Raw genomic sequence first — 8,251 nt, forward strand, 5'->3', positions numbered from 1 at the left:
CTCAGTGCCTCTTTGCTTGACGTCATGGGAAAATCAAAAGAAATAAGCCAAGACCTCAGAACAAAATGGTAGACCTCCACAAGTCTGGTTCATCCTTGGGAGCAATTTCCAAACGCCCGAAGGTACCACGTGCAAATCAATCCCTGAACAACAGCAAAGGACCTTGTGAAGATGCTTGAGTTATTACCATAGTTATGGTTGGAGAAAAAAGGGGGAGGCTTGCAAGCCGAAGAACACCATCCCAACCATGAAGCACAGGGGTGGCAGCATCATGTTGTGGGGGTGCTTTGCTGCAGGAGGGACAGGGGCACTTCACAAAATAGATGGTATCATGAGGGAGGGAAATTATGTGGATATATTGAAGCAACATCTCAAGACATCAGTCAGGAAGTTAAAGCTTGGTCGCAAATGGGTCTCCCAAATGGACAATGACCCCAAGCATATTTCCAAAGTTGTGGCAAAATGGCTTAAGGACAACAAAGTCAAGGTATTGGAGTGGCCATCACAAAGCCCTGACCTCAATCAAATAGAATATTTTTGGGCAGAAATGAAAAAGCGTGTGCGAGCAAGGAGGCCTACAAACCTGACTCAGTTACACCAGCTCTGTCAGGAGGAATGGGACAAAATTCACCCAACTTATTGTTGGAAGCTTGTGGAGGCTACCCAAAACGTTTGACCCAAGTTAAACAATTTAAAGGCAATGCTACTAAATACTAATTGAGTGTATGTAAACTTCTGACCCACTGGAAATGTGATGAAATAAATAAAATCTGAAATAAATAATTCTCTCTACTATTATTCTGACATTTCACATTCTTAAAATAAAGTGGTGATCCTACCTGACCTAATACAGGGAATTTTTGCGAGGATTAAATGTCAGGAATTGTGAAAAACTGAGTTTAAATGTGTATGTAAACTTCCGACTTCAACTGTACATACACCTTGACTTTTTCCACGTGTTGTTGTGTTACAAGGTGGGATTCAAATGGATAAAAAAAATAAAAAATAATATGCCAACGATTTGTACAAAATAAATAAAAAAAATAATAAATAAAACACTGTGATATGTGTCAGTCCGGCTGAGACGCGGGAGCATGGCGACCTAGAGCTCCTGAGATAGCATTGGTGACGGTAGCCCCGGTGCATTCGACTCCAGCCGCAGGATGCCAACCAAAGCGACGATCCCAGGGATCAGGAGCGGACTGGTCACCCCTGCTGATGCGCGGGAACCTGTCACCAGCTGAGGCACGGAAACCTGACAGACCGGCTGAGGCAGGGGAGCCTGACGATCCGGCTGAGACATGAGAGCCTGACTAGCCGGTGGAGGCAGGGGAGCCTGGCGATCTGTCTGTGGCATGAGAGCCTGACTAGCCGGTGGAGGCAGGGGAGCCTGGCGATCTGTCTGTGGCATGAGAGCCTGACTAGCCGGTGGAGGCAGGGGAGCCTGGCGATCTGTCTGTGGCATGAGAGCCTGACTAGCCGGTGGAGGCAGGGGAGCCTGGCGATCTGTCTGTGGCATGAGAGCCTGACTAGCCGGTGGAGGCAGGGGAGCCTGGCGATCTGTCTGTGGCATGAGAGCCTGACTAGTCGGTGGAGGCAGGGGAGCCTGGCGATCTGTCTGTGGCATGAGAGCCTGTAGCAGCTCCCGGACCCAACGTCATTCCCACCGAAGCATCAAAAACAAAAAACTCTCCCTGAAGCTTCCTTTAGGTGAGGAGTCATTCTGTAACGATGTCTGTTGAGAGTCGGGAAGCAAGTTCAGGGAGTGAGTGTTTTAATAAATAAATATAACATAATACAAAAATAAGAAACACGAACAACGCACAGAACTGACACAGGAACAGAAACAATGACGCCTGGGGAAGGAACCAAAGGGAGTGACAGCACTTTCTCCGGGAATGTAATCAGGGAAATGATGGAGTCCAGGTGAGTCTGATGATGCACAGGTGCGCGTAAAGATGGTGCCAGGTGTGCGCCATAACGAGCAGGCTGGTCACCAAGAGGCCGGAGAGGGAGCACACGTGACAGAGCTTATTTTGTGCTCCACACCTGAGCACCAGGCAGTAGATCACCAAAAGTAACAGAAATTATTGAAAATCCTATTGTGTAAAAAATAACTATACACTACCGGTCAAAAGCTTTAGAACAACTACTGATTTATCAGGTATCAAGGTAAGACCCAGATGCAGACCGTGTCGAAGTAACAGTGTTTAGTACAGCAACAGGCGCATAGGTACAGGACGGTAGGCAGGCTCAGAGTCAGGTCAGGCAGAAGTCGGTATTCCAGAGGTGGGGCAAAGGTACAGGACGACAGTCAGGCTCATGGTCAGGCAGAGTGGTCAGGCGGGTGGGTACAGGGTCAGGACAGGCAATAGTCAAAAACCAGGAGGACGAGAAAAGAGAGACTGGGGAAAGCAGGAGCTGACACAAAAACGCTGGTTGGCTTGATAAACAAGACAAATTGGCAACACAGGTATAAATACACAGGGGATAATGGGGAGAATGGATGACACCTGGAGGGGGGTTGGAGACAATCACAAAGACAGGTGAAACAGATCAGGGTTTTTCTTAATTTTTTACTATTTTCGACGTTGTATAGTAACAGTGAATACTTCAAAACTATGAAATAACACTTATGGAATCATGTAGTAACCAAAAAAGTGTTAAACACCCTTTGCCTTGATGACAGCTTTGCACACTCTTGGCATTCTCTCAACCAGCTTCACCTGGAATGCTTTTCCAACAGTCTTGAAGGAGTTCCCACATATGCTGAGCACTTGTTGGCTGCTTTTACTTCACTCTGCGGTCCGACTCATCCCAAACCATCACAATTGGGTTGAGGTCGGGAGATTGTGGAGGCCATGTCTTCTGATGCAGTATTCCATCACTCTCCTTCTTGTTCAAATAGCCCTTACGTAGCCTGGAGGTGTGTTGGGTCATTGTACTGTTGAAAAACAACTGATAATCCCAATAAGCCCAAACCAGAAGCCATGGTGTATTGCTGCAGTATGCTGTGGTAGCCATGCTGGTTAAGTGTGCCTTGAATTCTAAATAAATCACAGACAGTGTCACCAGCAAAGCACCCCCACACCATAACACCTCCTCCTCCATGCTTTATGGTGGAAATAGACATGCGGAGATCATCAGTTCACCCACACCACATCTCGCAAAGATACGGGGGTTGGAACCAAAAATCTCAAATTTGGACTGATCAGACCAAAGGACAGATTTCCACCAGTCTAACATCTATTGCTTGTGTTCCTTGTCACAAGCAAGGCTCTTCTTCTTCTTAGTGTCCTTTAACCTCTTGCTCCTACCTGGCACGCAGGCGTCCCATCTAGAGCTCTGGAAATGCAAATGCGCTACGCTAAATGCTAATAGTATTAGTTAAAACTCAAACGTTCATTAAAATACACATGCAGGGTATTGAATTAAAGCTACACTCGTTGTGAATCCAGGCAAAAAGTCAGATTTTTAAAATGCTTTTCGGCGAAAGCATGAGAAGCTATTATCTGATAGCATGTAACACCCCAAAAGACCCGCAGGGGACGTAAACAAAATAATTAGCATAGTCGTCGCTACACAAACCGCACAAATAAAATATAAAACATTAATTACCTTTGACTATCTTCTTTGTTGGCACTCCTAGATGTCCCATAATCACTATTGGGTCTTTTTTTCGATTAAATCGGTCCACATATAGCCTAGATATCGATCTATGAAGACTGTGTGATAAACTGAAAAAAATAGCGTTTCATAACGTAACGTCATTTTCAAAAATTCTAAAAGTCGACGATAAACTTTCACAAAACACTTCGAAATACTTTTGTAATGCAACTTTAGGTATTAGTACACGTTAATAAGCTATAAAATTCATCAGGAGGCGATGTCAATTCTATAGGTGTCTGTCTCGAAAAAATGTCTTGGAGAGAGCTCGACCAAAACATCCGGTCGGAGACCGGAGGGAATCGATTCCCTTGATTCGGTTGGACCAAGAATCAAAGCTGAATCAAATGACAAGACTCTAGACAATGTGTGTAAGCTGTAGGCACTGCAACCTCGGCCTCATTTAATTCGGTTCACTTTGAACAATTCCTTGAAGTCGCGGATGGATATTTATTTCCATTTTCAGTGATCAGATTTTCCTGCACTTTTCGATGAAACGCCCGTTCTGTTATAGTCACAGCCGTGATTTAACCAGTTTTATAAACGTCTGAGTGTTTTCTATCCACACATACTAATCATATGCATATACTATATTCCTGGCCTGAGTAGCAGGGCACTGAAATGTTGCGCGATTTTTAACAGAATGTTCGAAAAAATAGATAGTCGACTTAACAGGTTAATGGTAGTTTCTTTGCAACAATTGGACTATGAAGGCCTGATTCTCCTCTGAACATTTGATGTTGAGATGTGTCTGTTTCTTGTCTGTTATTTATTTGGGCTGCAATTTCTGAGGCTGGTAACTCTAATGAACTTCTCCTCTGCAGCAGAGGTAACTCTGGGTTATCCTTTCCTGTGGACTCGGTCTTTTACCGGGCTATCTTTTGTATACTCCCCAACTTGTCACAAACAACTGATTGACTCAAACACATTAAGAAGGAAAGAAATTCCACACATGAACTTTTAACAAGGTACGCGTGTTAATTGAAATGCATTCCAGGTGACTACCTCATGAAGCTGGTTGAGAGAATGCCAAGAGTGTGCAAAGCTGTCATCAAGGCATAGGGTGGCTATTTGAAGATTATCCAATATAAAATATATTTAGATTTGTTTAACACTTTTTTGGTTACTGCATTATTCCATATATGTTATTTCATAGTTTGATGTCTTCACTATTATTCTACGATGTAGAAAATAGTAAAATAAAGTAAAACGCTTGAATGAGTCAGTGTTCCTAAACGTTTGACCGGTAGTGTATATAATAATAATATTTGAACGTTACCCAAGACTTTCATAAAGACAATCAAAGGACAATTTTTCCGATAGCACTTATGAAATGTATTACACTGTTAGAATGTTGCAGTCAAAATGGCTATTCATTAGTGTAGTGAAGGGGGTAGTGAGGCCAAGCAGATAAAGTCAAACCTTTTCATCACTTTCACAGCTGGACCATCCAACCTCTGTTTTCAGGAGATTTTGTCAGTTTCCCTTTCCATTAATTAGTCTCTTCATTTGCTGTTCACCATTGTGACATTTCCCTGCTGGTAATTAACTGATTAAGCCCGTTAATGTGATTAGAATGGCATTTCTCCGACAGCTGCCATTAGACACAACCAACGCAAATCCCAGATTCTCACTATTCTACTGTATACTGACCACCTCAGCTCAAACCCTGCTCTAAGGGAACACAACCCTATAGTCTAGCTACTGTTGTCTCGCTCCCTTGGGAGTGCTGAGATTTAATGGTTGTTTTCAGTGCTCTGCTCTGTTGACATGATTGGTTGGTTCAGTGGTTCAGCACCAGGGTCTGTCAGTAGAGTAGAACAGGGGAGCTGGGAGCTCTCCACTAGTTTCAACACCAGGAGCTGTCCACTAGTCTCAACACCAGGAGCTGTCCACTAGTTTCAACACCAGGAGCTGTCCACTAGTTTCAACACCAGGAGCTGTCCACTAGACTCAACACCAGGAGCTGTCCACTAGTTTCAACACCAGGAGCTGTCCACTAGTCTCAATACCAGGAGCTGTCCACTAGTTTCAACACCAGGAGCTGTCCACTAGTCTCAACACCAGGAGCTGTCCACTAGTCTCAACACCAGGAGCTGTCCACTAGTTTCAACACCAGGAGCTGTCCACTAGTTTCAACACCAGGAGCTGTCCACTAGTCTCAACACCAGGAGCTGTCCACTAGTCTCAACACCAGGAGCTGTCCACTAGTTTCAACACCAGGAGCTGTCCACTAGTTTCAACACCAGGAGCTGTCCACTAGTCTCAACACCAGGAGCTGTCCACTAGTCTCAACACCAGGAGCTGTCCACTAGTTTCAACACCAGGAGCTGTCCACTAGTTTCAACACCAGGAGCTGTCCACTAGTCTCAATACCAGGAGCTGTCCACTAGTTTCAACACCAGGAGCTGTCCACTAGTCTCAACACCAGGAGCTGTCCACTAGTCTCAACACCAGGAGCTGTCCACTAGTCTCAACAACAAGAGCTGTCCACTAGTTTCAACACCAGGAGCTGTCCACTAGTTTCAACACCAGGAGCTGTCCTCAAGTTTCAGCACCAGGAGATGTCCACTAGATTCAACACCAGGAGCTGTCCACTATTTTCAACACCAGGAGCTGTCCTCAAGTTTCAGCACCAGGAGATGTCCACTAGTTTCAGCACCAGGAGCTGTCCACTAGTTTCAACACCAGGAGCTGTCCACTAGTTTCAACACCAGGAGCTGTTTTCTAGTTTCAACAGAAGGAGATGTCCACTAGTTTCAGCACCAGGAGCTGTCCACTAGTTTCAACACCAGGAGCTGTCCACTAGTTTCAACACCAGGAGCTGTTTTCTAGTTTCAACAGAAGGAGATGTCCACTAGTTTCAGCACCAGGAGCTGTACACTATTTCAGCACCAGGAGCTGTCTAGAGTTCACAGCTGTAGCCTACACTGTGTATCTGATGGAGCTATATTTTCTTAAAGGGGCAGTCTGCAGTTGGTACATCCATTTTTGGACCTATTAAATTAATGAAATGTATACTCATTGGTTATTGAAGAATATAACTTACAAATGCCCGTTGAGCTTAGTTCAACTGTCGTACCCCATCAGAAGCCAACATAGAAGCTTGTTTTACTCCAATGTTTGTAAGCAAAGTAAATATAAACAAACATGGTCAGTCCTTGCATTCCATAGCTCTGTCTATGAATTTGAGAGTGCTTACATTTCTCCAGCCCCATCACTCAGCTTTTTACCAAAACAGTGGCAAGGAAAACACTTGTTTCAACTGCGGATTACCATTTTAAGTAGCAATAATCCTGTACTACTAATTAGCAACCAAAATCTATATTTCAACACTACTAACAGAGGGAATTGAAATATGATGCATGAACACCCAATGTATAATGACAGTCCTCGCATACACAACAGTCCTGGGTGTTGATTTTTTCCATTGTGTGCCCATGTGAACTAGCTAGTGGATTCCCAAATACAATATCAAACACAGGCACTAGCTAGCCTGGCACATCTCTCTCTACTGCATACACAGCTGCACACGCTCCGCTCCAGAGACTACACAACCTCTCTGTGGGGAGAGAGTCGAGCTACCGCCGCCTGCGCCGCACACTGTCTACCGCACACTGTCTACCGCACACAGTCTACCGCACACAGTCTACCGCACACAGTCTACTGCTCTGAATTTATACAGGACAGAGACGTGAGAGAGACGGAGTGAGAGACACTGAGGTGTAGACAGAGACAGTGAGGAGGGGAATAGGATTACAGAAGGCGTGTTGTTGGCGAGGAGAGGCAGATAATCTAGGCTTGGCAGTGGGCTTGGCTTGGTTCATCTCTGTCTTTCTTCCCCTCTCTCTGTCTGTCTGTCTGAGGGCAGCAGTCGTCGTAGTTGGTTCCTCTGGGGGTCTGCCATGGTTGTCTGGAGAGCCGACGGTGGTTGGGGTGCGGCGAGAGGGTAAGTCTTCCTCTCTGGGTTGTGTTCTGCTGCAGTGCTACGTTCGAACAGGAGCTCTCTTTCTCTCGCTCCCTCCCTCACAGACGCTGCCTGTTTCCCCCTCCCTCCCTCTTCCCTGTCTGTATGTGTCTCCATCGCGCCCCTCCCTCCCTCCCTTCTCTAAAGTGGCTGCTGCTCCCCTCTTCTTCCATTCTCTCCCTCCATGTCTTAAGTGCTACAGGAATGAGCAGAACACCCTGACTCTGACGACAGTGACAAAGAAATAGTGAAAGAAAGGAAGGAGAGAAGCAGAGGAAGAGAGAGGGAGAGGAAGAGGGAGGGAGGCGAGAGAAAGAGAGTGAAGAAAGGAAGAGAGAGGGAGAGGAAGAGGGAGAGGGAGAAGGAGACCGGTTGCAGACTGACTTTCAGACAACTGGAAGAGAGGAAGCTAAGAGAGAGCTTTACCGTCGCCATCTCAGTAGGTTTCTTTCTACACTTTGCTTGCTCCTGTTCTATATTGTGGTTGTGTCATGTCAGTTTTGATTCTTTCTCTCTTCTGAAAGTAGTGCATGGCTACTTAACTTTTAATACTGAGACTAGGGCTGTGGGGAACATTCCAGCACATAATGTTGACAACATCTCAAGTTTCAACTTTTA

At 45.3% G+C, this 8,251-nt stretch overlaps 1 protein-coding gene across 9 annotated transcripts in view; it reads left to right on the forward strand.

The window, feature by feature from the left end:
- The first annotated feature begins 7,258 nt into the window (after positions 1-7,258).
- LOC118392408 (myelin transcription factor 1-like protein) overlaps positions 7,259-8,251 on the forward strand; it is a 154,177-nt gene continuing 153,184 nt past the window's right edge. For 8 of the 9 annotated variants that reach the window (XM_052524022.1, XM_052524027.1, XM_052524024.1 and 5 more), the window contains exon 1: positions 7,829-8,072. The gene's annotated coding sequence lies outside the window, so the exon portion shown is untranslated. Of the gene's footprint in view, positions 7,616-7,828; positions 8,073-8,251 lie in introns of those variants that run through there. The other variant, XM_052524023.1, reaches the window with a different exon arrangement.

This window comes from Oncorhynchus keta, chromosome 8, assembly GCF_023373465.1.
Source record: "Oncorhynchus keta strain PuntledgeMale-10-30-2019 chromosome 8, Oket_V2, whole genome shotgun sequence".
In the NCBI taxonomy this organism is placed as follows: Eukaryota; Metazoa; Chordata; class Actinopteri; order Salmoniformes; family Salmonidae; genus Oncorhynchus; species Oncorhynchus keta.